This window comes from Nicotiana tomentosiformis, chromosome 3 (assembly GCF_000390325.3).
Source record: "Nicotiana tomentosiformis chromosome 3, ASM39032v3, whole genome shotgun sequence".
Classification (NCBI taxonomy): domain Eukaryota; kingdom Viridiplantae; phylum Streptophyta; class Magnoliopsida; order Solanales; family Solanaceae; genus Nicotiana; species Nicotiana tomentosiformis.
In genome coordinates this window covers 119,839,094-119,845,416 of record NC_090814.1, presented here as the reverse complement: position 1 = coordinate 119,845,416, position 6,323 = coordinate 119,839,094, and the positions used below count along the sequence as shown (strand labels likewise).

Sequence of the window (6,323 nt, the reverse complement as noted above, 5' to 3'; positions counted from 1 at the left end):
CTAACATTTTCTTTAATTTATGCAGATGACTGGTAAGGGTCGAGGTAAGTCTAGAAAGGATAAAAGGCCTATTGATCATGATGATGGTGCTACACCCTCGCTTCCTTCCACTCCACACTTGCATCCCTCCGCTGCTGATGGCAGGCAGCAATCTTCTAGGCACACATCTATTCCACCACATCCATCTACTCATCAGACTACCTACCATTGGAACTGAACACATCTGACATGTTCCTATGATTTTTCTCCTATTATTGGATACTATTTGGCTGCAGATTTAAGCTTCTTCTTTTTTTTTTGGTTATTTGATAAGATAAATTTTTTATTGAATAACGAAAATCAGCTGTCTAAGAAGCGAGAAGCAATAATAGCGTGCGCTTTAATTTTGTTTGAGTTTTAAAGGGTTGTATTTTAATGAAAAAAAGAAGCTGCTACTCAGAAGAGGCAAAGAATTTGGGAGCGTTTTAAGGGATTGCTAGTAAACGAGAGAAAAAGAAGGACACTGTGTGCAGGGTGCATGTGGTTAGCACCAGAGGTAAGGATGAAAAATAAATCTTGTTATTTATGTGCATGTTGAATTTGGTACTGAACGTAATTGTCCTAAGGGTTGCAGAATAAAAATAAAAATCAGAGATTAAGAAAATGGATGGCAAAAATTGGGTTGATAGAATATATTAAAAATCTTCAAGAAATTATAATTATATTCTCAAAGTATGTCTCAACCAAAATTGCAAGAATCTGATATCATGCAGAAAGAGAACAGGAAGAAGAGAAAGTTGTTGAACAATCAAGAGAATTATAGAGATTATCAGTTCTTGCCGGTGTTGATGAGTTTATTAATCATGCTAAGTCATTTACCCAAAATAAGGGGATTGGTAATTATTTAAAGATCTCAGCCTTGATTTTTTCTAACATTACTTAAATTTATTAACTCTTTTTGTTTCATTTTCAGGAAGCTGCTCTTAAGAGACCCGCGAAACGTGATGAGGTTTGGAAGAAGACCCACACAAAACGCAAAGTCGGGGAAGAAGCTTGGGTTGAGCCACAAGCTGAGGAGCTCGCTAGGAGTCAGCGGACCGATGAGCAAGGCCAGCCAATCATGCTATCGGAGGAAGAAACTTTCCCATTTTGGTTGAACGTGGTTAGTAATTTGTAACTTGATAATTTGTTTTTACTTCTCTTTTGTGGATTACAAGGTATTGGGACATCCGCCACCGTGCAAAGTGAGGACCTTGAGGAGATGCGGCGAACGATTCAACAACTTTCTAAAAAATATGCGGATGAACGAGAAAAAAGAAAGCACGAAGAGGATGAAAGTGATGAAAACAATATAAATGATGAAGAAGATGAGGGGGAATCCGAAGATGTGCAGTGATTTTATGTTTGGTTGGATTGTTGTTTAGTTGGATGTTTACTTTGAATATTACATTTTGAAGTTTGGTTGGATAGTTTTGATGTTTGATGGGATAGTTTATAAAGTTTTGTTGTTATTAATTTGTGTTTTATTATGGTTGCATTTCTGTTTCTATTATAATATTCTGGCTGGCAGGTGGTGCAGCAAACAATAAGCACTGCCTGTCAAAAATATACCAGATTTACCGAGGGAGTCCGTCGGTAGACTTGAAACAAATTTTCAAATTTTGTTGCACATACCGACGGATATCCATCGGAATATAAATTTATTCATATTTTTAATTTTTAAATTACTAAATTAAAATTCTAAATATACCGATGGTATCCGCCGGTAATAATAAATTATTATTTTTAATTATCGATGGGTAGCCGTCGGTATTGATATTATATTATTTTATAATATACCGACGGATGTCCATCGGTAAGTAAAATTATTTGACCAAATAGTGTCAGAAAGGTACCAATAGCTTTCCGATGGGGTCCATCGATAATTACCAAGGGATTCCGTCGGTCGCTTCTATCGAGGAAAGATTTACCTACATACCACTCACCGACGGACTTCCTTCGGTAAAGCCTTGTTACCGAGGGACGTCCCTCGGTAATTTGTGTCAGTAAACATGTGATTTTTAGTAGTGTACATCTTATAGAACTATATATAAGATGTATATATAGTACAATATAGTGTGTATATATACACACACTATATTGTACTATATATACATCTTATATATATATATATATATATATATATATATATATATATATATATATATATATATATATAAGTTATATTCGATTAAATCTTACTATAACAAATTTAAAAATAAAGTGTATAGTTCTATAAGATGTAGTGTTATATATATAGTATATTTAAGTTTTAGCAACAACAACATATGATTATAGCATATGTTAATATAGCATTAATATGTATACATATGTTGTTGTTGCTACAATCTAAGTATTAATATAGCATTACATTTTATAGATAATATGCACTTTGTTCTGAGGATGTTACGACTCATCTTTATAGAAAGAGGTTTATGGATAATTTTTTTGTGTGGACTAGTCATGGAGAGGTTGATGGTACTGATGGTGTATTTCATAACGTAGTTATTGGTGAAAGTAGTAGGTCAGCGGAGAATAACGTTCAACATCCTAGATACCATACAATGGTTGTAGATGCTTTTGGGATGCACTTCGATTTTGAAACCCATGAAAGTGTTGAACAACCTCCAAACGAAGAGGCAAAATATTTTTATGAACAGTTAGAGGCCGCTAGTCGTCCACTAAAGGAAGGGAGTATGCACTCTCAGTTGTCTGTTGCGGTTAGATTATTAAGTATCAAATCAGATACCAATATTTCTCAAGCGGGAATGGATTCTTTCATTGGCCTTATGAGTGAAGAGAAAGAATTTTCAGACGAGGAAGGATACTTCGAAGACGACTAGCATGTTAGTTTTTTCAAGCGCTCTCAACTTATATAGATTTATATCCTCAATTCTAACATTTTCTTTAATTTATGCAGATGACTGGTAAGGGTCGAGGTAAGTCTAGAAAGGATAAAAGGCCTATTGATCATGATGATGGTGCTACACTTTCGCTTCCTTCCACCCCACACTTGTATCCCTCCGCTGCTGATGGCCGGCAGCAATCTTCTAGGCATACATCTATTCCACCACATCTATCTACTCATCAGACTACCTACCATTCGCCCTCCCAACAGTATTCTTACTATTCTCTGCCACAGGGCTATACCCCGCTTCCTCCATATGATCCTGCATGTAGTTACATGGGTCCATCGAGTCAGCAGTCACAGGGCCATATGGTACGCCTGTCATCTGCCCCATTTGCTTCATCACCAGCTGGATGGCATCCATCTAGATTTCAGCCAGCCGGATCGCAGCAGTGGTCTGGATCGCAGCAGGGGTCTAGATCACTGCAGGGGTGTGGATCGCAACCATCTTTATCAGTGACCCCGTCTCCCTCTCCAGGGAGTTCGTCTCCTAGCATTTCTAGACTTTTTCTTCGGGATAGTAACGCTGAGCCAGATTCCTCCCCATCTACGCACGCTTCAGATTCATCATGATGATCTAGAGGAAGTGCAGTATGATCGTTATCATAGGATGATAATCAGGCCTGAGGGTAGTGGGTAAGATTTATTTATTACTTCTTTATTTTTGTTAAATTATAATAGCTACTCTTGTTTATTTAATGTAATTGCTATGTTGCAGGTTCATACCTAATCATCGGACTACAAAGATAATCACTGAATCTCTTAGACGGTTGTATGATGCACCCTATGCGACTTGGAGTGACTTTCCACCGGAGCTCGTGCAACAAATTTTCAATCAATTTAAGGTTTTAATACAATTCTTATATATTTAAGCATTATATTAATAATATTTTCATCTTACGTTACATACTTCATTTGCCGACTAAGTGTGCCTGGGAGGACCGGTATAACAGTGAAATTTGTGCAAATATTTTGCTCAAATGACGTAAGAGACTATATGATTCCTTCTGATTTGCTTGAAAGAAGAGCAAGAAGCCTTCATGGGTTCTACCGAATTTATGGGAGGATCTGCTGAGGCAGTAGACCACCGAGAAATTCGAGAAGAGGAGTGAACATGGAAAGGAGGCCCGAGTATCTGAGAAGGGTGGCTCCTTGCACTGTGTGGGTGCAAGGAGCATGGGGACTACGAGGAGACTACTGGTATTTATATCTATTTTTATCAAACTATATTTATATATTTTAATTTAGTTAACACGTTTTATTATATTTGTAGGAAAAAAATATGGGAGGAAGATGACTCATGACGAGTTCTTCATGGAGACTTACATTCGGAAGAAGAAGGCACCAACAGATCCAACTAGATGGGTCGAGGACCGGGCGGAGACTGCATTTGTAAGTTTCATAACTACTATAACTTGAAATGTTTATAATATTTTATAGTTAATAATTTTCTATCTTCTAAATAAAGAGTCGCTACAAGATTAATGTGGAGGAGTACACGCAGAGCTTGCCACTGAATGAGTAAGGCTAGCGGTCATCCCTTTCAGACGAAGAAGCGCAGAGGATATAGTTGGATGTTGTCGGTGGTCCTAATAAGGGGATAGCATACGGCCTTCCAGAGAGATCATTTCGGCGCCACAGGGCTGGATTGCAAGGTATAGGGACTTCCGCCCAAGGCGAGGCAATTGATAGGTCGACTATCTCGTCTATGAAAAAGAAGATCGCAAAGCTGACAGCAGAGCTTGAAGAGACAAAGGCTAGAGAACAAAAGAGAGATAAACAATTTGGTACCCTTCAAGTTCATCTAGAAAAGATGGACCAATAATTTAATCTCCTTCAAGATCAGCTGGCCAATCTTCTTGCTACTGGTGCTTTCCTCATTCCCCGGTATCATGAGCCTTCCCCATATGCTAATCCTTCTCGTCGTGATCCTTTGAACCATGCCGACGATGAAGGTTCTAGTAGTGAAGATGGAGATGATGCAATACAAAACACTCATTGAATGGTGTGTATTTGTAATGACCCAACCGGTCATTTTGACTTGTAGAATCCCATTCCCCTAAATAAAACTTCCCGAATGTGATTTTAATAGTTTATGACTTGCGGGGATGGTTGGTTCAGAATTTGGAAGTGATCGGGTTGAAATCAGAACAATAGCTTCCTGAGTTTGGCTTTAAAAGGCCAAGTTTGACTTCGGTCAACATTGTGAGAAAATGACCCCGGAATTGGGATTTGACGGTTCCAATAGTTCCATATGGTGATTTAAGACTTGCACGTAAAATTTAGTGTTATTCCGCGTAGTATAAGTATATTTCAGCGCGTTTGGAGTAAGTTTGAAGAATTTGAAATTTCTAAGTTGAATCAAGTTGGTTTGGAGTATGATTCTTAGATTTAATGTTGTTTTACACGTTCCGAGAATTCAAGTGAGTCCATTTATGATTTAAAACATGTTGGTATATTCAGGCGGGGCTCCGAGTGATAGCCGGATGAGCCTTGGATCAATTTTGGAATTTTGAAGAAGAGCTAAAGCTTCCAGCTTCTTGTATGACCGCACCTGCGCATGGTCCTCGCAGGTGCGAGCCACCAGCCGCAGGTGCGAAATTGAGGAGTAAGTTTGCCACCGCAGGTGCAGAATTTTTGGCGCATGGTGCGCAGATGCGAAGCTGGTCCAAGCGAGTGAAACTCACCTGCGAGGAACTTCCGCATGTGCGGTCACTCCTTCGCAGGTGCGAAAAACCTACTTGGACAGAACCTTAAAAAGGACGAAGCTCAGTCCATTTTTGTCCATTTTGCCTCCATATTCGGGCGATTTCAAAGCTTTTGAGAGGGGAGTTCAACTAACAACTTGGAGATAAGTTAATTCTACACACCTTAAGTTAAATACATAGATAATGGGTAGATTATAATTGGGAAATCTTGAAAATCAAGGGTTTAGATGAAAAACCTAGATTTGTATAAAAATGAGATTTTAACCACGAAAATGGTTATGGAATTAGATAGAAATTATATATTTGAGTTCTTGAGATTATGGGTAACGTTTTCATCCGAATATTTCCGGAATTCGGGCACGTAGATCCGAGGTGAATTTTAAAAATTTTACCATTTTGGATAGGGTAATTTATTTAATAGATGAATTTCTAATTATTGAACATGTATTAATTATTTTATATAACTTTTGGATAGTTTCGGATTTTTCGGCACCGAATTGAGCTTTTTATGCGACATTTTAACCGGAAAGCGGACTTTGAGACAAGGTAAGTCTCTTGTCTAATCTTGTGAGGGAAAAATTACCCCATAGGTGATTTAAATTAATAATTATTACTAAATATGGGGTCTACGTACGCACGAGGTGACGAGAGTCCGTACATAGCTACTATTTATGCTAAAATTCGGGTAG

General features: G+C 38.1%; 1 long non-coding RNA gene across 1 annotated transcript; it reads left to right on the top strand.

Moving 5' to 3' along the window:
• The first annotated feature begins 549 nt into the window (after window positions 1-549).
• Window positions 550-1,508, top strand: LOC117279412 (uncharacterized). The gene is made up of 2 exons (XR_011414947.1): window positions 550-875; window positions 953-1,508. It is a non-coding gene; the product is annotated as an uncharacterized lncRNA (long non-coding RNA).
• Window positions 1,509-6,323: the final 4,815 nt, after the last annotated feature.